Consider the following 27965-nt stretch of genomic DNA (forward strand, 5'->3'; position numbering starts at 1 on the left):
AATATATTTGTTAATATAACTTTGTTTTGCTCTTTCATAAGGACAAACTCTGGAATTTAAATTTTGTGCCTTATCAGGGTAAGCACAAGTTTAACACATATTTAATTCAATCATTATTTTTGAGGTCAAAATCACAGAGGTCCTCATGTATTTCCTCTAATTCTCTCAATGGAAATCTCCTGTTGACTAGACTTCTGAAATTTGTGTCATACTGTGCCATCTAATCACTATCACAGTTAGTGAGAATCAAATCTCTTTCTTCTTGCTCCCCTTACTCTTTTCTTTTTCTCTCCCTCTCTCTCTTTCCTCATAGAAAATATTGCAATTGAGTAGAACAATCATTGACACCTGGATTCAATTCTCATGTTTGATGTTTACCATCTGTATTGTCTTGAGTAAATCATTTAACTTCAATGAACTATTGGTTCCACATCTGTGAAATAAGCAAACTGCACTAGATGGTCTCTTAGAATGTTTTTAATTCTAGGTCTATGTCCCCATAAATCTTCTAAGAAATATTTTCCCAGGAATGTTAATTCATGAAAGAGTTTGTCTATGTTGTCTCATACAATTAAATAAAATTCATTGCAAGCATCGCTCCCCCCAATAGTCCTCTTCTCTGCTGCCATTTTAAAGAATATTTCAAGGACATTGACTTAGCATTTCCTCTATCCTAGGAGTACCAGAATTCTGATTTCACTGGGAATTGTTTTCCAATATTTTATTGCTCCATTCACATTGCTCCCAATTTACTTAGAGATTCACCTCTAGTTTAGTAAAAGTTCTACCACTTACTGGCTTTGTGACTAGGCAAATCATTTCACAATAGCTTATCTGAAAAAGAAAGCTTGACTTAATAAACACAAAGGCTTTTTCCAGATTAAAAAAAAATAACCCTCTGATTTAGGATCCAAAGTTATGCAGTTCAACTAAGTCAGGATAAAATATTGTAAACCTCCAATCTATGTCATTCTTTCTCAAGTCTACTCAGTAATTACATTAATTAATTGATTTGGTAATGAAGTTTTATGAAATTAAATACTAATTCAGTTCTTCCTTTCATTCTTCTGATTGTTTTGCTCCTAAAATTTCTTGATACATAGATAGTCTTTATTTTCTCAATATCTCTCAGATAAATTCTTTTCATTGTAAGAAAAGTTGAAAATAGTTCAATCAATTCACTTGAATCCAGAGGGGAGGAGCTAGGATCAATGACTGGGAAAAAGGATAGTTTTTAAAATTAATTCAAATTAATTCCTGAATAATTATATAAGTTAATAAACTCTTCACCTCAAAAGATCCTCAGTATCAGAGGTATTCAAGCTGTCTGGATGATGAATTTTCACAATATTATAGACAAGATTTATAAGTCAGAAAGGAAATAGTTGCATAGAACAAACTGTTCAGGTGATATGAGCAGTAGTTTAGTTTATATTTAGTTTATATTTACTATACCTTCTGCCAAGCTCTTGAACCTAAATATGAGCATCATTGTTTTAGAACTGGAAGTGACCATTGTAGTCATCAAGTTCAACCTGCTTGTTTTTGAGATAAAGAAACTCAATTTCAGTATGAAAAAGCAACTAATAAAATGTCACAAAACTGGTACATGTAAAGTTTTTAACTGAACTCAGGAAGAATCATCTACTTCACAAAAAAAATTCAATTAATAATGCATTTTTGTTCCTGAATTCTTGATAATTTTTTCAGTTTATACACCTATCCATGCAATATATCAAAGTAGCATTTTCATATTATTTAAAATCTGTTAATAACTGAATTGATTTGTGCATAGACATATAGATAGATGATAGATAGATACATAGTCCAAAATAGTAGATTAGATATGACATAATTTGTTTTCTAATATTTGAAACTATTTCATATCTAAGTTTCCAAATTATAAACTAGACCTTCAGTAATTTATTGTTGTATGATGACAGCATATCCATGTGCATTCCTATGAATTTTGATTCAAAGCCTACAACATCCTTATTTCTTAAAATAGCTGTCAAGCGAACATTAAAACAAATGGCAATCCTATATTCAACTACTTAACAATTTCACATTATAATAGCTGTGACTACCTACAAAACAGGGGACTCTAATCTTTAAAGCTGCTTCATGGTAGAGAGATGGATATTAAGACTTTTATCTCTTCTCAGTTTTCCAACAATTTTACTATATGAACCCGACCTTGCATCGGAAGCAAGGAAAGTGATTGCTATATTTATGTTACATATTGTTTATAACTTCTAAACTTTTGAAAGAAATATTCAACTCTCAAGTATTAGAAATGTATACGTATTTATAAATGTATAAATTCATACACAGTTGTGTAGGTATATACATTTTAAAATATGTTTAGTCAAATATTCATGCACCTATGAAAAATTGAAAAAATCATCAAATAAAAGTTCATGATACTTAATTCAACAACTAAGTTTCTTTTCTTATAAATATTTTGTTTTCCAATTATATAAAATAGTGGTTTCTACCTATGATTTTTGAAAGATTTAAAATTTCACAATTTTTTCCCCACTCTCCCTTCAATCCCATCCCCCCCACATAATGCAGTCTGATAATTTTTACATTAGTCCCATGCTATGAGTTGATCAAAATTGAATGTTTTGAGAGAGAAAACATATCCTTGAAGAGGAAATAAAGTATTAGAGATAGCAAAATTATGTAGTATATAAGGCAACATTTTTAAAAAAATTGAAAGTAATAATCTTTGGTCTTTGGCTCTACAATTCTTTCTCTGCATACAGATGATATTCTCTGTCACAGATAACTAAAATGATCCCTAAATGTTGCACTGATGGAATGAGTTACTCCATTAAAGTTGATCATCACCCTCATGTTCTTCTGGTTCTGTTCATCTCACTCAGCATAGTTCATGGAAGTCTTTCCAGATTTTTCTGAAATCCAATCCCTCCTGATTTCTAATAGAACAATAAAGTTCCATAATATATATTTAGCACAATATTTTTAGGTTTTTGCAAGGCAATGGGATTAAGTGACTTGCTCAAGACCACACAGCTAGGTAATTATTAAATGTCTTTACCGGATTTGAACTCAGGTACTCCTGACTCCAGAGCCAGTGCTCTATACACTGCATCACCTAGCTGCCCTTTAACAATTTGTTTAGTCATTTCCAATCGATGAACATCCCCTCCATTTCCAGTTCTTTGTCACTACAAGCAGAACTGCTATCAATATTTTTGAACTAGTGATATTTTTGCCTTTTTCCATGATCTTTTCAAGATATAGAGCTAGTAGTGGTATTGCTGGATCAAATGACATGCACATTTTTATTATCCTTTGTCATAATTCCAAATTGCTGTCCAGAAAAGTTGGATCAGTTCACAACTTCACCAATGCATTATTGATCCAGATTTCCAACATCCCTTCCAGTGTTGACCATTAATCTTTCTGGACACATGATTATTACTTTCAATTAAATTAAATAATTAAAATGTATATAGATGATACTTAGAAATATCTTAGTTTCTCCTATGTCAGACATAAGGCACTTCAGCTAATTCTAAGCTGAATTAAAGAACAAGTTTAAAACCTAGAAATATCTATGTAGTCCCAGACTAAATGTGTAATTATGGTAGAATAAAATTAATCATAATAAATTTTGGGAAAAAAAGTTTTACCAGAAAACTATACATTATTTACAAAGCAGGTTTTAAAATTGTAAGACATATGGTTAAAGATTAATACTGTGTTATCAACAAAGAGGAAGATTAATAGAAAGATTGTCTTGAAGCAAATGATAAACTTTTATAAATCCTTATTGGAACAAGTAGATAATTCCTTGAGAAATAGGAAAGACAAATAGCAAATAAATGTGATTTGATTTGTTGAATGTAATTGATCATATTTTACCTCAGGATTGGAGCCTCTTAATAATCAAAGATCAAAGATTAGAATAAAACATCTCTCTCTGTGTGACATTCCTATGAACTCAGTCAATGATCCTTGTCTTTCATATATTGACTCTTCAGTGATTCCAATAGTATACACTTTATAATGTAATGTGCTTTACATGAATTAGGATATTTTCATAAACTAATTTGCTATATAATGATTCCAAATGAAAATAATAATTTTAAAACATAAAAGACTCTATAAAATCATATTTTCTAAGTTGCACTGAGGGATAAAGAATCTTTTAAAGTTAAGAGATACAGCAAAGGATACTAAAATCACTTGGGAATAAGTTGAGGTATGTCTCATTCCTCTTCAATTATTGACATTTGTAATTGTTCAGTAGATACCTTCAGTGAATCTAGTTATTTAATTATTTAATCATCCTGCTCAATAAAGTCTGTAGAATATTCAATATAAAATGAGGATAATGATAATGATAGCAGGAAATCAATTAAATCCAGGATCATTTCAAAACTCTATAGAAAAAATGGGAATGAGAAAAGGGTATTAATAGTTGCCAATATAATCATTATTATCATTTTTCAAAATGGTGGTCATAAAGTATTGACACAGAACAATGTGATTATCTGATAGCCTTCTTTATTCAGTTCTGGTAGGATATCACAATGGGACAGAAAACATAAATTTCTCCGTAATTGATTGAAAGGAAGTTGATTTTATTCCAAGTAGTCTTTTTTTCCTATATAATTCTTTCTCTTAACTCTCCCAAAATATGCACTTTTTGCTGTTGAATTTATTTTTAGGTCCAAACATATTATGTTTTAATGTGTTAGGTCTTTCTTTGTCTTTTTCAGATAAAAGTAAGGTTCATTTAATGTCCATTACCCGAACCATTTTTCCATGTTTTCATATCCTTCATTTACACACACACACACACACACACACACACAGACAGACACAAACAGTCCATTCAAGAAAACATCATCATTTTCCCCTTTTGTTTCCTTTTTCACTAATGTATTCTTTTACCCTCCTTTTTCCTTGCCAATTTAAACCCAAAGAAGAAAACCCATTTACTCCTAGAATTCTGTTATGTTTCTTTAAATTCACCTTCCCCAATTTCTTTTCAAGATATTGAGGTATGAAAACAATTGATTTTTTAATTAAAATTATGTCACTATGTTATCAAATTATTCTTTCCAGTTGATCAAATACATTTACCCTTCTCATTTCAGATGGACTCATATTATTATTTCAAAATTATTTCTCAGTTGTTTTATTTTTTCATTGAATATTAAAAAGTGTTTATACCATTATCTTTAGAATTTAATTTAATTTTAAAAGATGTTTGTCTTTTTGGAAGTTTATATATTTATCCTTTTGAAAAATAGTATTTCAAATATCTCTAAATTTTTAGTGGAGAGTACCATGTTTTATTTGATTTTGATTGGGCTTACTTAGAACATGAACTGTTTATCTGTTTTTTTTCAGTATTTTTTTTTTATATATGGGAATTCTGGATGTTGGACATAACATGTTTGAGAATTATTTTTTTAGTATTACGTTCAGGAGGCAAGAAATGGATTCCTTCCACCTTTATTTTACCCTCTGTTTCTAAATGCCACTTTAGGCAAAGGTCTTTATGTTTCAGCAACTCTCTATATTCTTCTTGGGTGTCATCTCATTGACCCCCATGTCCCTTCTTACTTGGTCCATTTTCCTACAGTCCCCATTATATTGTAAACTCTTTTTTTGTCATTCGTATGCAAAGCACTTAGCTCAATGCCTTACATATTGAAGGCACTTCATAAATCCTTACTGGATTAAAGTAGTTTCTGAATTAGGGGCATATATGAAAGGAATAGGTTCATTCCCTTGCTGAATGTTAGGTGGGTTAGTTGGCCCTGCTTGGTAACCTAGGTTCTGGCGTTGACTACCACTCTGCTAGGATGAAGATTCTCTGGATTTTTGAGGCTTCCATGATAGATCTTTATACCCTTCCATTATTTCAGGACAGACTGCTAGAGATCTCAGAACCTTTGGATCAGGGAATGCAAATTTCTATTCTACTCCTCCCACTGCCAATTGTTGATTCCCATTTCTCCAAGGTAACCGCTCTGAGGATTATTGATTAAATGGGGGTTCCTCAGGAAAGTATTCCACACTTCTTGCTTCAAGCCACAAATTCTCATAATCTATACTTGTCCCTGGTAAACTGACAGTCATCCTGCAGTAGATTATTGGGTTCCTTTTACTGATTTCTTAGGCTCAGTTCTTATGTAGTGCTAGAGTGGAAGAAGCCCCTTATATTCTTGTTCATAATTGAATTTCACTGACATTATTTGGCTGTGTAAAGATCGGGGTATTTCTTCAATAGATATATGGGAGGGAACAGTTAGGTGGTAAAGTGGGTAGAACACTGCCCTTGGAGTCAGGAGATCTCAAGTAATAATTCAGTGGCAGACACTTAATACTTATTTGGCTTTGTGACCTTTGCCTTGCAAAAATTAAAAAAAATAGATATGCGGGTGTTGGAGAGGGAAAGGGTGATGTCCACCTCATGATTAGGAAGTCATCTTTATCTTTATATAATCTATATGCAAATGCATACACACAAGCATATATGCATACACATATACATGCATTCATGTAGTCTTACCGAGAACATGAAATATGGTTCCTAAACATGAAATTACATATACATGTACACCCATGAATAAATACATGCACTTACCTAGACACATATGTATGTATGCATACAAACTCATACAAATATTTACTCATAAACAATATACATAGGCAAATGTATGCTTACTTGTAATGCATATATAGGCATAAATTCATATACATATATATGCATACCATACTTATATACACATTATTTGCATAAAATATATATACATATATATGGAAGCTTTTTCTTATGTGTTAGTGCTGGACAGTCTTGCTTCTCTGAGGCTAAAAATCTCTGTCGAATTTAACTGATTCCTAAAAATATGTTAATATACAGTCCATTACCTGTACCTTTGGATTTCTATACATATATGACTTAGAAATTTTCTTAAACTGGGAAGAAGTTTCCCTTTACTTCTTCCTTATATGTAGTTTGTCCACAGGGGGAAGAAATGAAGACAGCATATAAAAAAACTACTCCATTATAACAAAAGACCATCTGTTTATTGCATTTCAGTGATTTGATTGCTATGCTTATTAAAGTTCAAGGTCCTCCTCCTATTAGCATATATGCATACATACATACACATATAATTAAATATATATAGGCCTATTCATATACATATACATACATACATACATATGTATATGTATGAGATTTTGATCCCTTATTTCTTGATTCTTTTTATTTTTTACTGGAGATTCAATAATCTCAAACTGTATTTTTTCTTGTTCTGAATTCACTATTACTAAATTTACAAGCAAAAAAGGAAACAAATTGAGTGCAACAGAAGTTATAGGATAGAAATTGTCTTCTCTGTCTAATTCTGAATCAGTTTATTAGCAGCATTCCTTAGATAATGTCTGGGTGGGAGAATGGATATTAGATTCAGAGTGGAATGGCAGAACATCTAGTTTAATAGGTTGAGTTAAATAAAATTTGTAGGACTAAAGAAAATAATTGATATTAATGGTGTTGATGTCTCCTTATTTCTCTTTCTCTTCTTTAGAATTGTCTCTGAATTTGTGAGATTCATTGCTCAAACCAAACTATCCTGTCTATCCCTATGCAGTCTCTTATTGCCAAGGAGGTTTATGGGACTTGTTTTTATTTCATTGGAAAGAGGAAATGGAGAGGCATGAGAGATGGGGGCTTCTTGGGAGAAAGGAAAACAAATCCTTAGAACTTTGGAGTTCCATCAAGAGACAGATTGGGGCTTGAGGTTCACCATAGATCAGCTGATCAAAAGTGAAGGGTGTGCTACATTGAACTAAATATAATTGTTAACAGTTGTAATTTTTTGCCAGCTTTCTTTTTGAAACTTTACCATTTATAAATCAAAAGAATATGTCACAAAAAAAGAAAGGACACAGGACTGAATGGCAGTAAAGCGTATCAGTGTACAAAGCATTCATATCTGAAATGAGTAATATAAATGAGATTTTATGCTAGATCCAAAAAGTCATGGGCACAATGATACAACTTATAACTTATATGTCCATTTATATAAATATATATCTAGAGGGATAGGAAATGATGGGTCATGATTATTTTTTTTTTCTTGGGGAGTAGAGGGTAGAGGGATTGTTCATAACATTTACTTTCAATGACAACTTAGACAGGAAGGGGGTGAAACACACAAGTATCTTTGCACTTATACACTCTCACAAACTCACATACACAGAGTTCTCAAATTATTCAACACTAATTAGAAAATTAATTTGGAATATTCTTGCAACAAGATTCAGGCTGCTAGAAATAGCACACAAATGGGAATAAAAGAAAACCTTCCAACACGTCTCAAAAACTGTTAAATGGACAAGATTTTGCTGTTATTTCATTTCTTCTCTATTTCCTGTTCTGGCCCCTGTGCTTGCCCTCCCCCCAACCCCCCTCCCCCCTCCTCCCCCAAACTATTTTCAGTTTACCTTTGGGAGATTTTTGCTATTTTTAAATCATGCTTGTTTTTAATGGTGATTGTTTTCCTCCAGATAAAGATAATTTACTTTGTATTTTGAGAAAATGCTTATAATAAGAGAAGGGAGCAAGTCTTAATAAATTCCTATTCAGTCCAGTATAGACCATTTGGGCATGGGAGACTATTTTGTCCATTTTTACATTTAAGGAAACTAAAGTAGGTGAGGGTTAATTGAATTGTTCAGTATCACATGGCAAGTATATATCTGAGACCAAATTTAAATTCATTTCCTCTTGATTCCAAGACTAGCATTCCATTCACTGTACCATCTATATAGTTATGTGGGCTTTACAATGGGAAGACCAAAGGGAATGCAAAGAACAAAATCCTTAATCTTAACACAGAGTCTTTTTCTGAAGACACAAAAATTGCCTTCACTTGCATAGAGGAGAAATAAAAAGAATTCTATATTATCAACAGCTAATGTATATGTAATATATTATATAAATAAAATATATATAAATGATGTTCAGTTTAATTTGCTAGTGTATATTTCTAAGGTAAAATAATTTGAGTAATTTTTTTGAGATTCTTACTTAAGAAACCATAATTAATAAATGGAATAATTGTACACTATCATCATGTATTATATAGATAGAACCTTTATTGTTTCTTTTTGATTCCGTCTAACCTCCTCCCTATCTTACCACTGACTAACATGTGAATCTATCATCATTCCGATCAATAAGAGCTAAATCCATGCATAATGACATATAACTTATCTAGAATTAAGAAAGACCTGGCTTCAATGATTAATTCTGATGTATACTGAATTAACCTTAAGTAAATTACTTGATATCTCAGTGGTCTAGACAAATCTATGATATTATAATTTGCATAGCAGATTGCATGAATGGAGGGACTTTTCTCAGATAAAGGTCTAGTAAAATATAGATAAACACATAAACAAACACAACACATTCACATGCTTGAAAATAATTTCTTATCTAACCCTACCTTCAAATGATGTTTCACACTCCTTCATTATCCTTAAAACACTGCCTTTACATAACTTAGTCAATGAAATAAATAATTATTGAGGCAATAGACACTTTTATAAATATGATGAAGAATAATCCAAATTTTTCTGTCTTTTATAAAATGCATAAACTGTACAAGATGAAATGCAACATGATTGCATTATTTTTCATGTTTCCATCAGTAACCTTTTATGTTCATTGAAATGAAACTAATGTAGTTGACAACATAGTCTTTTTTAGAGATATGACAGGGAAAAAGAACTAGATTTGTGATATTCAGGATACTGGGAACTCTCAGATTGGTAAATGTTGTCTTCTAATGCAGTTCAGCACCTCTTCTGCTGCTTAAAGTCAATATAAAACTTGTTTTGGATTTGCTTATCTAAATGCAAAGTGATTCTAAAAACCCATGAAAACAGGGGTTATCCTAATGAAACTCCAATGGAGCATAGAATGAAGCTTCAACTTGTCACTACTCTTTCTAATACTAAGTTGAATATGTTCCTGTGAATGTTACTTCCATAAGCAACACTAACTACATATTATCCCATGCAATATAAGACTTACTTGGAACACAATACAGTATAATATGAGTTGAGGCCAACATGCATTTGCTTAAATAAAATTGCCAAATAGAAATATGATAGCTACATTATAACAAGATTGATTAATCCTCACAAAATTCAGTTTTATTATTTGATTGCATGGTATATTTGTTTACCATTCTTAAGAACATAAAGTTTGCATTTAATGGTCATTTTTCCTAATTTTCTTTTGAGAGATGTCTAATCATTTGTATGTAATATTCATGAATAAATTATCTTGTCCTCAGAGTCACTAAAGTACCCCCCTGCTGGGATAACATGTCAAACATTTCATGAAGGACAAATTATGTCTGTAGTAGTACCACAGAAGCATAAAATGTAGGCACTGAAATACTGAAAGATCATAAGGAAAAGTCATATCAAGCAGTATTTATTCCTATTTAATTTTTAATTAATGCCAGATGATTAGTCATAGGTCACTAGAATCTTTCTTTAATCATACTGTATGATTATAAAATTCTTTGGAAACCAATATGCAGAGCAGACAAGTGAAGGGAACAATCAAAAATCCTCACATTAAAGGAGAACATTTTTGTCTTTGGTCATTACTTGTCCAAGTACTCATATCACAATCATAACATAAACAATATGTTTCTTAGGTAGCAATTCCACATCCAACCCTCCTCCTCCCCTGAAAATGCCTGAATTTTTGTTTGCTGCTTTGCATTCCTTGAATGTTCTCTCTCCTCAACTACCTCATTAGAAAAATCACTGTTACTTCATCCAAAGAATATAATATAATCAATCTTGCTTCCTTTGGTAAGTGATCTAAATGCTAAGATTATGATAGTGCTGAAAATAGTGTTTACTTAGATTTCAGATGTAAGGTATTTGATTAAAGTGTTTTATATATATATTTTTAAAAAGTTGAAGCACTTTTAGATAAGTTAATAAAAAATTAGGTGGATTCTGGGCCAATTGAATGCAAGCCCTCAGAGAAATGATACACTATCAAATCCAAAAAAGTTCTCCCATGCAGAACTAAAAGTATCTGCAGTGGAATATGGACTATATATCATTTTAATCAATGAATTGAGAAAAGCTATAGATGACATATTCATCAAAATTACAGATACAACAAATGAAGGAGGAATAACTAATTCCATGGGTAACAGATTAAGAATTTTAAAATATCAGTATACTAGAGCATTGGATAAAATATATTAAAATACATTTTTATAGAAATAAAGGTAAATTCTAACAAATTCACCTTCATGTCATATGCTCATGAAAGAATGATTAGAGACTATCTGAAAACATGGATGTTTTAACAGACTGTAAACTTATTATGACTTATCATGCAATAACTAGCAAATATTATTTTGGACTGCTATTTTAGACACAGATATCAAGACTTCTAGTGATCTGTATGTTGTTGTTTCTTTGATAATTTTCACTCTGGTCACCAAAGTAATTTCTTGGAAACCATACAGAAAGAAAAGGAAAACGTACCTAAAGTGTCTTGATGACTCATTTTTATTTTTTTTTTTTAGTTTTTACAAGGCAATGGGGTTAAGTGACTTGCTGAAGGCCACACAGCTAGGTAATTATTAAGTGTCTGAGGCCGGATTTGAACTCAGGTACTCCTGACTCCAGGGCTGGTGCTCTAGGCATTGCACCACCTAGCTGCTCCTTGATGCCTCATTTTTGAAGAAAATATTTAAAATATATGATAGTTCTTTTTAAGTATTTGAAGGCATGACACATTGAAAAGGTCGTAGGTTTGGTCTATTCCCTTAGGGAAGGAAATGATCAAAAATATTTAAGTTTGATGTCATGAAAAAAATTTGTATAGTTGTACAAAAATTTAATGGGCTTGATTGCCTTTTCAGTTTGTCTTCATGAAGAGGTGAATGAACACTTGTCAAAAGTGATAGGGATTATTTTTCAGTTAAGAATGACCACTCAACTTTTGGCCAAGTTGGCAGAAAGAACCAGATCCTGTGCTAAGGTCTCTTGACTTTCCCTCAGAACTAATACGAATCAAGTCTCTTAACACAATTTAAATCTCCAATACTCAGAAAAAGAAACTGGGAGAAGAACATCTACCAACAATGTCTGTCTTAACAGAGTGTGGGTGAGCTGGGGCAGAGAGCAGAGAGCCAGTGCAGGGGTGGCTGGGTAAGCCACGTGGACTAACCAGATAACAGCTGCATTAGCTATGTGAGCAGCAGGCGGGAGACCTCTAGTATGGCAGCTAGACAACTAGCCCATTTGGCCTGGAAGACTAGGGCCCCTAGCCCAGTACTTTCAGTGGTTTCCAGTTTATTACCCCCACCCCCATCCCTGTGGGAAAAAGGGACAATTCCCAGAACAAACACAGTAACAACCTACCATCACCCCCATCCCCCAGGCTCAGGTGTGGGCAACAGATCTCTCTCAGTACTGAGTGAATAATAAGGAAATAACTATATAGTTAAAGGCCCCAGCACACATTGTTCAAGGATAATTCAGACACTTATATCCCCCCACCCCCCAGGCCTAGGGAATGCTCAAAAATCAAGATCTTGGACACTAAGAGAAATCCTCTAGCACCCCGACTGATTGATCCACTTGCAGTTACTAAGCACAAATGTCTGTCAACCAGCCCCTCTCCCAAGAGCTAGGAAAATGAAAGAAATGAAGAAAAACCAGAAGGTGGAGTCCATTGAAAGCTGCCTTGAAAACAAAGATCCAAACTCAGAGAGAGCTAGAACTTCTGAGAAGAATGTGAATTTGTATCCAAACCAGAAAGACTTATTAGAAGACATCAAGAAGCAGTAAAAAATAATTGGAATACTTGGTAAAAGAAATGCAAGAGAAGGTTAACACCCTGCAATGAGAAAACAAATGCCTGGAAAAAAATTGGATAAATAAAAATTGGAAAATGGAAAAATAGAATTGATCAATTGGAAAAGGAGTTGCAAAACATGAATGAAGAAAATTCTTCTCTCAGAAAAAATGATTGGAATCTGTGGAAAGTATTGACTTCATGAGACAAAAAGAATTTGTTAAACAAAACCAAAAAATTGAAAAAATAGTAGAAAATGCAAAATACCTCATTGTCTAAAAGGCAGACCATAAAATACGTACAAAAGAGACAACTTAAGAATCATTGGGCTACCTGAAAACACTGAGGATAAAAAAATGCCTGGACACAATATTAGATTATTAAGTATTACAAAATTGCCCTAATATCATGAAACCAGATGGCAAAATAATTATTGAAAAAAATACATCAATTGTCTCCTGAACAAAATCCCAAAATGAAAACTTCAAGGAATATTGATGCCAAATTCCAGAATTGTCAGGTAAAACAGAAAATCTTGCAAGCAACCAAAAAGAAACAATTTAGATGCCAAGGAGCCACAGTAAGCCTCATACAGAACCTTGCTGCAACAACATTAAAGGATAGAAGGGACTGGAATATGATATTCTGAAGTGGAAGTGAATTGGAATGCAACCAAGAATTCACTATCCAGAAAAACTGAGCCTTATCTTACAGGGGGAAAGATGACATTTAATTTAAATAAGAGACTTCTCACTCTTCCTGATGAAAAGACCAGAACTAAATACAAAATTTGTACTTAAAACAAGAGATATATGAAAAGGAAAAAAAAAACTGCTATTCAATAAGATGAAGGTGGCTATATCCCCACATGGGAGAAAGATCCTCATAATTCTTGAGAATTGTAACTTTATTAGGAAGAATACACTTATCCAGAAGTAATGGACATTCCTGACTAGTCTGTGACTGATAGAATGATTAAAAATTCATATCTCCATAAAAAAGGGGGGCAGTAAAGAAATGGGGAAGATGAGATTGCATGTGGTAAATCACATTACATGAAGAGGGAGAAAGGACCTATTGCAATAGAGGGGAAGAACGGAGGAGATGAGAAAGGCCTGAATTTACACTCATTAGATTGGTTCAAAGAAGGATTAACATGTACACACTCAGTTTAATTAAGAAACTTATCTTACCTCTCAAGTATTAAAAGGAAAAGGGGAGGAAAAGAAGAATTACCAGAAGGAATGGGAGGAAACAAGTGACAAAGGGAAAAGGGGAAAGAAAGGGGAGGGAATTGAATATAGGGGGCAAAGACACTGAAGGAAGTGGTATTCAGAAGCAAAATATTGGGGTATATGGATAAGTTGAAAAAGGGGAAAAATACAAGCAGAGGGAAGATAGCATGGAGGGCAATAAAGAGTTAGTAATTATGATTTTGAATTGGAATGGGATGAATTCTCCCATAAAATGCAAGTGAATAGCAGTGTGGATTAAAATCCAGAGCCCTATAATATGCTGCTTACAAGAAACTTATTTGAAGCAGAATAATACATGTAGAGTTAAGGTAAAAGGTTGCAGCAGAAAGAATTTTGCTTCAGTTTGAGAAAAAAGGCAGGGGTATCAATCCTTATCACATATAAAGCAGCTGCAAAAATAGATCTCATAAAATAAGTAAGTTAACTATATCCTCTTCAAAGGTACCATAGACAATGAAGCAATTTCTGTACTAAATATGTATGCACTAAATGATATAGCATCCCAATTTTTAGAGGAGAAGCTGAATGAGTTACAGGAAGCCATAGACAGCAAAACTCTACTGGTGGGAGACCTAAACCTCCCGCTTTCATATCTAGAAAAATCTCACTATAAAATAAAGAAAAAGCAAGTTAAGGGGATAAATAGAAAGTTAGAAAACCTAGACATAAAAAAAAACTTTTGAGAATATTCAATAGGGATAGAAAGAAATATACTTATTTTCCTGGAGTACCTGACCCACAAAAATTGACCCTGTACTAGGGCATAAACCTTCATAACCTAATGCAGAAAGCAAGAAATAGTGAATACTTCCTTCTCAAATCATAATGCAATAAAAATCACATGCAATAATGGGCCTATAGACCTAAAACTAATTGGAAAATAAATAACCTCATATTAAAGAATGAGTGGATCAAGCAACAAATCATAGATAGAAATAGTGATTTCATCCTAGATAATGACAATAATGAGCTAAAATACTAAAACTTATGGGAATCAGCCAAGAGAGTTATTAGGGGATATATTATAACTTTAAATGCTTAAATGAACAAAAAAAACAGAGAAAGAAGAAATCAATGATCTAAATATAAAACAAAAATAATTTGAGAAATAACAAATTTAAAACCCCCAATTAAATATTAAATTAGATATTCTAAAAATTAAAGGAGAAATTAATAAAATTGAAAGCAAGAAAATGATTGAACTGATAAAGGTAACCAAGAGTTGCTTTTTTATGAAAAGAAAACAAAAAATTGATAAATCTAAAGTTATATTGGTTAAAAAGGAAGAAAACTAAATTACTACCATGTTGAATGAAAAAGGTGAATGCAACATTAATGAGGGAATTAACATAATAATGTGGAATTATTTTGCTCAACTATATACCAATAAATTTGATAATCTAAATTAAATGGATGAATATTTATGAAAATATAAATTGTCCAGGATAAATGGAGAGGAATTTAAATACCTAAATAATCCTATCTCAGGAAAGGAAATTCAACAAGCCATCATTCCAGATTGATTCACAAAGTGAATTCTATGAAATATAACTTCTTTTGAAAAATAGGTGAAGATGGAACTCTGCCTATTTCTATGACACCAATAAGGTGCTGATACCTAAACCAGGAAGAACCAAAACAGAAAAAGAAAATTACAAACCTATCTCCCTGCTAAATGTAGATGCAGAAATCTTAAATAAAATCTTAGCAAAATGATTATAACAAGTTATCAGTAGAATAATATATTATGACCAATTAGGATTTATCTCAGGAATGTAGGTTTGGTTCAATACTAGGAAAACTGTTAGTAGGATTGACTATATCAATAACAAACCTAACAGAAATTATATGATTTTTCTCAATAGATGCTGAAAAAAACCTTTGACAAAATTAGCACATACTCCTCCTAAAACATAAGAGAATTTAGGAATAAATGGATTGTTCCTTAGAATGATAAGCAGTAAAACAATTAACAAGAATTATATGTAATGGGGATAAGCTAGAGGCATTCCCAATAAGATCATATTCAATTTTGATCAATGTATAGCATAGAAACAATGTAAAGAGTATCCACCTGACTTCCATTGGTGGAGGGTGGGGGGTGAAGCAAAGTGATGGAGGGGGAAATTTTGTAAAATTCAAAAACTTTACAAAAAAGAATGACTACCATTGTTTTTGTAACCTATCATATTTTATGACTATTAAAGATATATTATTTTAGAATTTTGAATATTCTTGTAATTTTTCTCTTATTAGTCTTTTCCCAGTACTTACCCATCTTTTCTTTAGATATATCTGGTTGTACAGCCTTGCTATACCACTGAAGCCTAAAATGGTCCTGAGAGGGATGTGTGCTGTGCTATACATGATGGGAGATATGATACATGAAACCTATGAGGATGACTAGTGTAAGACCCTGTGAGAGATAGAGATATACATAGGGACATAGAATTTGAAACAGAGATACAGAATTCCATTGATGCACAGGGTGGTGATTTCTTTATTTGGTCTTATAGCTTCAGTGAAAGCAGTGAAAATTATTACTCAGGAAAATGACATAACCATCATTGTGGGGAATAGAAAGTAGGGAAACAAAATATACATACACACTATATGATAATAAAGACAGATGAAGGATTATAAATATAGATGATAAAGAGGGAGGGTGATACTTCAAGGATGAAACACACTTAAAATTGGAATTTAGGGGGTAAAGGTACCTATTCTCTGAATGGGTTTTCTTAAGAACAGGTAGAAGGATTTAGGATTCATAAGATGTGTAGCATATCAAATCTAGAAATGTTCTACGGTGCCAGATATTGATCTCCACCTTGGGAGAGCTTTGGGTAAGGGGAGTTTTTGTATTTGAATTACAAACTAGTAGGATGCTATAATGTTAAAGCAAAAAAAAAAAAAAATAAAGGGAAATTTCTCAAGGCCCCTTCAACATGTCAAAAATTCTTCTATCAAAATGCTGCAAGTCTTATCTGCCTGACAGAGTCAACAGAGGAAAAAAAGGCAAATTATTTTGCCTCTATGTTTTGATGGGAATTAGAACTACTTAGCACAAGAAACTCCATATTATTGCTGTTGAATTACAATATAAAACCAACTTATAATCATAACCTCAAACAATATAAAGTTTACAATTATTATAGACACTAAGAGAGAAATACATTTGAATGAAGTGCTCAGAATCAAATGCATAAATGCACTTGCCTTATGATGTTACATATTTCCAGGGTTCACATTTCTAGAGCTATTGATAACAAACCTTCCTTGGATAAGATTGTTTTTCCATCTTGTTTTGAGCTGAAATCTTGTTTTGCTCCCAAATGAGTAGCTCATTTAGGTTTATATAGGATGCACTATATTTGAATACACACAAATGCAAACACCTCCCCTACCCATAACTTCTCTAATTGTTTGTTGTTTTTGTTTTTTTTTTTTGTAAATGAGTTTGCTAGCTATTACCATTTGCAGTGGTCTTTTGTGTAACTAGAATTTTGTAGGAAAATGTTAATGTGGTGAATAAATGTCTTAGTAGCATAGCAATAAGGGAAGTGGTTTTTCTTCTGAATCTCTAGACATCATGCCCCTAATATTAGAAGAAAATTACCAAAACCTAGATATTGCTTCCTCCCAGCCTAAATCCCCCTTCCTTGTGTAACCTGCTGATACTATGGGATTTTTTCTCTTCCTCTTTGAAGCAACAATTGGTCAGATTTCTGGTTAAATCTCCATGTCACCTAGAAGTTGCTTCTCTATATTTGTGAACATTTCTGCTGCAAATGTGTGACCATACATTCATAACTTTATATGATTAAGTCAGAGAATCATAAAATATTAAAGTTAAAATATATCTTAGACATCAACTAACCAAGCATTGTTCTTTTCTCAAGAGACACCTGATGCAAAGATAAATGTTTCTGTGTTGACTTTTATCTTCTTCAACTCAAATCATGTTAAATTTTGTATAATACCAAATTGTTTACATTAACATTTGTGTCATTTTGTAGTTGCCACTCCTGGAATAACTCGAGAGTAATTCGAATATTTCCTTATGTAAGCTTTATTTCACTGCTCAACATTGTGTCTCTCTAAGGAACTGGATCAGCATAGGCTCGAAGTCCAACTTAACTTTTTGTGATGATTTTAGGGACCTATATAACATTAATCATGATAAACAAAAGGCAAGTACTATTTTATTCTTTCACTTTGTCTTCTTTATTTACTGAGGTTTTGGCTTGCTCTATCCCTCATTTCAAAAAAACTTGGAGTCAGTTTCTTTTGAGACAATCAGTATGTACTACTCATTTCTACACTAAATTTTATTATAAAGGTCAAGTTTTATTTGCTAATTAGTAGAAAATAAGCAGTGAAGTCTATCTTCAAGTATTTTCTTGAAAGTCTCATAAGTGCACTTAAATATCGTGAAAAGTTGGACAGTTAAATCACTTAAATTTTGAATATACTTTATACAATATTGTTAGTAGAAATAAATAAGCTAAACCCAGATATGGCAATCATGATAATTTTATGTAAATCTCTTTTGTGTGATATTATTTTAAAACATTTTTCACTTCTCTATGTTTTGTAGAAAGATCAGTATCAGATTCAATCACTGTCTATTGGCAAAGGGAACTACAAAGCTTACTTTAGCATTAACACTTTTTTTTTTTAAATTTAAGGCAATGGGGTTAAGTGACTTTCCCAAGGTCACAAAGTTAGGCAATTAATAAGTGTCTGAGGTCACATTTGAATTCAGGTCATCCTGACTCCATGGCTGGTGCTCTATCCACTGCAGCACCTAGCTGCCCCAGCATTAAGTGTTTTACAAAGTTGTGTTATTTCCTAATTGAGATCTTCTAAATACTTGCAGAAAATAAAATAAAATAGGACAGTATGCCCGTAACACAACTAATAATTTGGCTGTAACATATCATAAAACACATAAGCCTCCCACACAGAACTGTACAATATTATCTATGAATCACACACTGGCACAGGCTGGTGCACATTCTCAGTCAGTAAACAAAGTTTAATGAGGTGCTGCTTCCAGTTCACTACTCAACTCGACATTTTTCTTACTTCATCAAATAAATAGCTGTTTGTCACCTTTCCCTTTTTAAAGACACTATGGAGAAGATCATCACTATATTCTTCAAGCTTTTCTTTTCCTTTCTCAAAGGTAAGAAAATTTCCAGGCAATGTTCTATGTACATAATACCCAGCTCTTTTTTTTGCCTTTTTGTTTGGATCAGTAACTGGATCCTTAAAGACATTATTAATTCCACAACCATCAGTAATCACATAATTATATTTAAATAAATAATCCAAAAGATATCTTGTTAACTTCTGTAACAAAGTTCACTCAGAAATGAAATAGTTTCAATATTCCATTTTTTTCTTCATTTCTTCAACTATCTCTTGTAAAGTATTACTCAATCTCCCTGAATAAATCTGAGAAGAGGTGACCGCAATCTATAACTTTGTGAGTTTTCAGCAGCTGGAAATTTCTTACCTAGACTGTCTAAACCCTTTAATATAGTGTCAAGAGGATTTACAGAGTCTGGTCTAATTATGAGTGGTACTTCTGTACACTATGATACAATAAATTTTTTTAAATCTTCTCCACAGATTTTCTCTCATGCATCACAAATGTCATAACTATCACTGACCAAACACAGACACTGCTGAAAACTAGGTTATTATATGTTCAAATGTATCCCTTTTGTGATCTTTGCCCCAAGCCATTATCACAGTGTGTTCTGCAACCAAAAGAGAATATCCAGGTGTAATGTGTTTTGTAAAATAATTTTTAAATCACAAGAAGCTCTGCTACTGTATTGGTTGCCTTGAAGTTCTCCAAAAGCAAAGATACTCTTCTAAGCAGTCCTCTTTTTTGAATAGTCTATAAAATCAAAATCATGCAATTTGTATTCTAGGTCATCTAGGTTCCCAGATTTTCCCATCAAATATTTTGCCAATATTTTCTTCTGCTCTCTGGAATTGGTAGTTACTGTGAGCATAAACCAGAACTGAACAAGCATGGTCTGTAAACCATTAGAATTCTGCATTTGTGTCTTCCATTGTGAAGAGAACATTTCCTTTTGAAAATGTCAAAACATTCAGGAAGTGCTTTTATTTTTACATTCTGTGAAAGAAGCCCTTATAGTTCTCTTATAACAGTTAATTTTAATGCAAGAATTGACTTTTTAAAAATATTTAAAATAAATAAATGTGATTTTTTAAATTTCACAATTTAAAAAATACTGAACATGATGTTTCTAATAGATGGCTGATCTTTTAATAAATTTATCTCTACAATTTCTTGTGGACCTAGGATTTAGGCATATAGATTCTAGATGATGGAATTCATTCAAAACAAAAACAAATTAAGTCACCTATTCCCAGAAAATGTTTTGATGAGCATAAACATTGATTTTTTTTTCTTCCAAAATATCTAAATAAGCATCCAACTCCTTTCATAACAAAATAAAAGGATGTTTTAGTATTTTGACTCATTTCTTTCTTTAGCAGATTCTTATGTGCTGAATTTCCTTTTCATCTTTCTTATTTATAGGAATTATGTCCTTTAAACATTCCATCCTCCAAGGAATTGTTGAACTGCCACGTTTCTTTAGCTCCTCAAAAGTACAAAGCTCCAAGTGAATTTGCTCAATTAGGTAACATAAATATTCAATGGTTTGATTAGAACCATCAGTCAAGATTGATATTCACCAAAGAAATTTTCATCTTCTTTTCCATTTCTTTTGCATCTCTTTTAGCTGCCTAACTCCTATTTATCTAAAGGCTCTTTTCACATGATTTTTCCCCTTCCAAGCCTTCATTTGACTCCCTCCAAAACCTCTCTACCAAGAGATCAGTTGTATAACTAATGTCAAGTTCAACAACCTTTTTGCCACTGATTCCAAGAAGCCAAAATCCCGTTGGAAAGAAGGGTTTGGGTTGTAGGGGGGCCTGTAAGAAATTTCAGTATTTTCCTTGCCTTAGTTGTCAAATTGTCAAATCACTTGCCTTTCTGCCAAGATGTCTCAGATTTTGATTAAAAGGTATATATGGAAGAGTATGGAGGATGAGATTCTCAAAGCTATGCTAATGAAATATGGGAAGAATCAATGATATTAGATTGCTTCACTGTTGAATAAGAAATCATAGAAGCCGTACAAGACCAGATGGTATGATGACCGGATGCAAGCATAAAAAATAATGAACATACACACACACACACACACACACACACACACACACACACACCCACACACACACACACACCAGGACAGTCTAGAGAGTTGTAAAAGCAAATTGATACAAACCAACCCAATGGAATACTTAAAGAATGTGGATTTTTCCTGAATAAAATTTCCCAAAGAGACAATGAAGAACACATAGATGATCCATGAACACTTAAATCTGTATAGATTTGATCTAAATATAGAAATGAAACCAGTCAAACAAGACCTAATTGAGATGGATGAGGATGAACTTGAAATTCTCTCAGTAATATGATCATTCTGGTAAACAGAGAGATAAAGAATGTCAAGAGGAAATCAAAGGAGAAACAACTGGAAGAAACATGAAATCATGCTACCTCCAAAAAAGAACAACTTGCATAGAAGTTCAGAAGATTATGATGCAGAAATTCTATTAGAAAAAACCTATTTCAGGTTTTTATTACACATATGAAGAAAATTATCAGGCACTTGATTCTGAATTAAAGAAGTTAGAGCAAGATCTGGGACTTAAGTTCTTAAAAGGAAAGTAGAGATAGGAAGATAATCAAACAACATTTAAAAAGAAAAACTAAAAGGATTTTGATTTTCCATTAGCTAGTCTTCAAATTAATGGAGTATCAGAATTTCTTGAAAAGACAATCAAATTAGTACTTCTTGAACCTCAGATTTTGGATGTAGAACTTCAGAAAGTTATAAAAGTCGGTCAAACAAATGAAATCGCATGTCCATGTCAAATAGAAGAAACTGTCATAATGAATTCTTCTTCCAGTATTCTTTTGTCTGGCTATAATTTTAGCAATAATAGTATGATTCTGAGAAACCCAAAATTCCAGCTGCCCAGGAACAAATTCTGTAGGAAGAACATAACTTCATGATTCTTTCCAATGTGAATATCCCACTGAAAGGTGGTCTTTATATACATTACATGAGACTGACTTTTCTGGTATTATTCATCAAGAACAAATCATTCAGATACCAAATAGAGTCTGGTATAACCCATTAGGAGTACTTTTCATGGAACTGAGGGACTGACTATATTCCAGGTAGGATGACTCCTAAACCAGTTGTTGGCACTAAGGAATTCCTCTAAGGGACAAAGTTAAATTCTAGAGAGGGATTGCCAGATGACAAATCACCCCTTTATATATGAAATAGATGTAGAGAGGATCTTATGAGCATCTCCATTTAAGGTTGATGATTATTCCCACTCCAATAAATGACTTTGAGATTATTCTCTCAGAAAATCCTGGGAAAGAGGTAGAAGACTGTGCGACTGATGAAGAAGCTGGTGACATAGATGCTCAAAAGTAAGCTATTCTAGATGCAGAGTAGGTAAAGGAATTAAATGAAAGATCAAGATGTTCAAAAGGATCTGCCAAGACATTTAGAAGTCAATGAAACTATCATAATACCCATATATATACATATATATATATATATAAAACATAAAAAAATGAGATGATTATAATGATAGATTTTGATCTGATGCATCATCATTATGGAGAACAAGATGGCAATAAAAGGGATAAAACTCTAGAATTTAAAAGTAATAGTACTGAGCATATAACTTACCTAAAACACAGTTCCTATCAGTAATTCTTTAAAGTTCTCTGAAGAAAGTCAAAAACCTTTTGACACAGGAGCTGAAAGTAGTAAAAAAAGCAATGAAACATGGCAAACTGTCAATTGAACCTTATAATCAGTTCTGGTAAGAATGTTACAATCAAGTTTTATATCCACCTAGGAGGAACCAACTAGGCTATAATATACTTTATTCTTTGTTTGTCTGTTTTTATTTTTGTGTTTTAGTTTATACAAGGCAATGGGATTCAGTGACTTGCCCCAGGTCACACAGCTAAGTAATTATTAAGTGTCTGAGGTTGGAATTGAACTCAGCTCCTCCTGACTCGAGGACCGGTGCTCTATCCACTGAACCACCTAGCTGCCCCCTATTTCATTTTTTAAACAAATATTTTATATATTTTTCAAACTACATACAATGATTGTTTTTAACAATCATTCTTTTTACAAGGCTTGAATTTCAAAATTTTTCTCCCTCTCCCCCTCCCCCCCCAAGGAAACGAATTTGATATTGGCTTTACTTTTGTGATCATGTTAGACATAGATCAAAACTGAATGCATTGTGAGAGAAGAATCACATTCAAACAGAAGAAAGAAAACATTAGAAATAACAGAATTACATAATATGTAACGTATGATAACTTTTAAAAATTGAAGACAATAAACTTTAACCTTCATTTAAACTCAACAGTTTGTGTTGTAATATGTAATATATATATATATATATAATAATGTGTAGTATATTTAATATATAATATGTAACATGTATAATATGTAAGATAACTTTAAAAATTGAAAATAATCATCTTTGACCTTCATTTAAACTCAACAGTTCCTTCTCTAGATATGTATGGTATTTTCTATTAAAAATTCCTTATAATTGTCCTTGATTATTTTGCTGTTGAAATGAACAAGTCCATCATGTTAGATCATCATCCTTTGTTCTTTTTAATGTGTATACTATTCTTCTGGTTCTCATTTTATTCATCAATAATTCATGCAAGTCATTCTGGGATTTTCTGAAATCTCATCGCTCTTGATTTCTTATAGAAAATTGTGTTCCATAACATGCATACACCACAATTTATTTAGCCAATCCCAAATCCTCAATTGATGGGCATCCCCTCAATTTCCAATTCATTACTACCAGAAGAGCTACTATGTAAAATGTTTTACCCTTTTCATGATCTCTTCCTGATACAAAGCCAGTAGTAGTATTGCTGGATCAAAGGCTCTGCAAATTTTTATTTTTCTTTAAACATAATTCCAAAATGCTTTCCAGAAAGATTGAATCAGTTCACAACTCCATCAATAATGCATTAGTGTCCCAGATGCTGAACATGCCCTCCAACATTGATCATTATCTTTTCTACTTACTCTGACAAATCTGAGAGCTGTGAAGTGGTATCTCAGAGATACTTTAATTTGCTTTTTTTTTCTAATTGATAATGATTTAGAACAATTGTTCTTATGACTAAAGATACCTTTGATTTCTTCATCTGAAAATTGCCTTTCTAGATCCTTTGACTATTTATCAATTGGGGAATACCTTGTTAGCTTATAAATTTAACTCAGGCCTAAAGAGCAATAAAAATGTTCATCTCTTTGATCTAACAATTCCATTTCTAAGCCTATATCCAAAAGCAGTCATAAACAATGGTTGCAAAATATTCATAGCAGCTCTTTTTGTATATCAAGGAATTTGAATCTGAGGGCATGCCCATCAATTGGGGAATGGCTAAACAAGTTATGATGCATGAATAATATGGAATCTTATTATTTTATAAGAAACCATAAAAGTTCAGACTCTAGAGAAGCATGGAATGGCTTACAAGATCTGATGCTGGGTAAAGGGAGCAGAACCAAAAGAACAATGTGCACATTAACAACAACATTGTGAGATGATCAACTTTTGATGGAAGCAGCTCCTCTCAGCAGTTCAGAGAGCTAGGACAACTATCTTAGAAGGCTATAGCTAATGTTACCTTCATCTAGAGGAAGAAAAACAAAACAGAACAAAACAAAACAAAACAAAAAGCAACCCTTCAGAATCTGATGAACACTACAAAAATTATGTCTTATGTATCTCTTTCCCTTTATTTTCTATACTGAAAATGACTAATTTGTAAGTTGTTAAAATGTGCATGTACAATGCTAACCTGACTGCTTGCCTCAGAGGGGAATAGGGTGGCAAGGGTAGAAGGAAGGAAGGACATTTAGTAACTTAAAATATACATGTGCATATAGATGAGAAAAAAAATAAATAAATATATTTAATTCAGTTATCTATATGTGTCAGAAATAAATCTTTTGTTTGATTGCAGAAATTATTTCCCAGTTTCCTACATTTCTTTTAATCTTTGATTTTTGTTTGTACAAAAATGCTTTAATTCAATATAATTCAAATTATGCAAGTTGACTTTTATAATGTTCTCTATCTCTTATCATAAATTGCTCCCCTTTCCAGACATCTGACAGATACACTATTCTTTGTTATCCATAATGATTTATATTATTATCTTTTAGATCTAAATCCTGCACCAACTTTGATCTTATTTTGGTATAGGTTTGAGATGTTGATCTATTACTTATTTCATCAATACTATCTTCCAGTTTTCTCAGTAGTTTTTTTTTTTTTAACAAGGAGTGAATTTTTATCCCGGAAGCTGGAATTTCGGGGTTTATCAAACATTAAATATTATAGTCAATTTCTGCTCTCTCTTTTACACCTAATCTATTCCACTCTTCCACCACACCATTTCTGAGCCAGACAGTTTTGATGAGTAATGATTTATAATATAATTCAAAATCTGGCATGGCTAGGTCACTTTTCTTTGCATTTTTTTCATTTAGTCCCTTGATATTATTGACCTTTTATTTCTCCATGTAAATTTATGGTTTTTTCTTGTTCACAAGAAGGCTTGGATTCACTAGACCTTCTCACCCCCAGTCAAAGTTTCTAATGCTAAAGTTGGTCATCAGACCAACTCACCAAACCCTCTGAGGCTAAGGCTAATCCTCTGCCCTCACCCTGCCTTCCTCTGGGTCTTGGTTCTAGACTCTCCTCTCCTGGTTCATCCATGGTCCCTTGAGACAGACTTTGAGGTTGATGTTCTCCTGGCTTCTTTTTCTGGATTTTGTCAATCAAATTTCTGTTAAGAGGTTTCTTCAGTGTTATTTTTGAGGGGAAAACAGGAGACCTTAGCACAGTACCTGTCTTCTCTCTGCCATCTTGGCTGGAAGTCCCTGATGTATTCTTTCAATATCTTTTTTTTCCCTCTGGTTCAAGAATATCAGGGTATTTCCCCTTAACTGTATCCTGAAGTATGGTGTTCAGACTTTTATTGTTTGTTTTGTTCAAGGTTTTTCAGGTAATCTGATGAGTATTAAATTGTCTCTCCTGTATCTAATTTCCAGGTCAGTTACTTTACCAGTGAGGCATTTTATATTTTCTTCTATTATTTCCCTAGTTACATGAAGCCATAAGTTTCTAAAGATACCAATCTTTCTTTTGAGAGAAAAATTTTCTTTATTTACTTTTTTGTTTCTCCTTTTCCATTTGCGCCACCTAGTCACCCCTGTCCAAATGTATTTTTAAAGGGTTTATTTTCTTCTGTCATTTATTGTTGTAAGATGTTCATTTTCTGTTTCATAGTATTAATTTTATCTTGTGTTTATTTCCCAATTTTTCCATTTAATATTTAAATTCCTTTCTGATCTTTTCTAATAAACACTTTTGGGCTAGAGACCAATTCATATTCTCTTCTGAAACTTCATCCTTTCTGTCCTCCTTTTCTGAGTTCCAAAGTAGTCTTCACTCCAAAGTAGCATTCAATAAGCCCTGTTTTGTGCTGGCCTTTCTTCATGTTGGCTTTCCCTGGGATCTGGTATTGGGAGAGAGACTGGCCTTCCATCATTCAGAGCTGAAATTACTAGAGACCTTACTCACTGAAGTTAGGAACTATTGGGTGGGGTAGAGGGGTATTTCTCGATAAAATCCTCTGGTAAGGAAACAAAAGATTTCTCTGGATTGTCTGTGTTGGAGGATTCAATATTCAATATACCCCTCCTTAGGAATGGGGCTGGATTTGTGCTGTGCTTATATAATCTGGGCTAGAAATGTCAGATTCTTTAGGGGAGTAATCAGAGCCAGGGAAGATATGCCAGCCAAACCTGGGCCTTGGGGGAAGGTGCAAATACATGGGGCTGTTTTGGGGTTTGTACTGGAGAAACTCAGACCCTCACACAAGAACAAAGAAAGCTCTCAATGGAAACCCAGTGGCTCTCAGCCAGGGCTTTCCAGATGAGCAAAATGGGCTGGATGACCTCTCCTGTCAACTCACCATGCACACTGCAAAGGCTTCCACCCTGGTTCTCAGGTTAATTCTCCAGTTTCACCCTGCCTTCCTTTTGTTAGCTCTCTGCTCTCAGTCTTGGGCAGGCCTACATTCAACTATGATAGACCTTGCTGGAAGATGTTCCCTTCTGTTCTTCTGTGCCTTTTGTAGATCCAAAGTGTCTTAGATAATTTCTCTCTGAGGGAAAACCAGGAGACTTTGAAACAGTGCCTGACTTTCCTCAGCCATCTTGGTTGGAAGTCTATAATGTATTTTAAATATTAATCTGATGCAGTTAAGATTAAGATTCCCTTCAAGAATAATACATATATATATGTATATATATATATATATATATATGTTATAATGATCATTGATGTCAGGGATTGAAAAGAGGTTAATTGAGAAAAATAGTTAAGTCATTCAATAAGCATTTACTGTGTGTCACAAACTATGCCAAATATGGGATACAAAAAGAAATAAAAGATAGTCAGTATTCAAGGAACTCATGATCTAATGTACGAAGTCTTCTAAATCTTCTTAAACTGCACCTGACATTCCCTGAGCTAAAAGTATTGAACTAGCAACTGATAATGATCACCAGCAAAGAGCTAAACTCGGT

The 27965-nt window shown here is 32.8% G+C and overlaps 1 pseudogene; it reads right to left on the minus strand.

Moving 5' to 3' along the window:
* Nucleotides 1-19207: 19207 nt before the first annotated feature.
* On the minus strand, nt 19208-26088 carry LOC141499117 (nicotinamide phosphoribosyltransferase pseudogene; annotated as a pseudogene).
* Nucleotides 26089-27965: the final 1877 nt, after the last annotated feature.

This window comes from Macrotis lagotis, chromosome X (genome assembly GCF_037893015.1).
Source record: "Macrotis lagotis isolate mMagLag1 chromosome X, bilby.v1.9.chrom.fasta, whole genome shotgun sequence".
Classification (NCBI taxonomy): domain Eukaryota; kingdom Metazoa; phylum Chordata; class Mammalia; order Peramelemorphia; family Peramelidae; genus Macrotis; species Macrotis lagotis.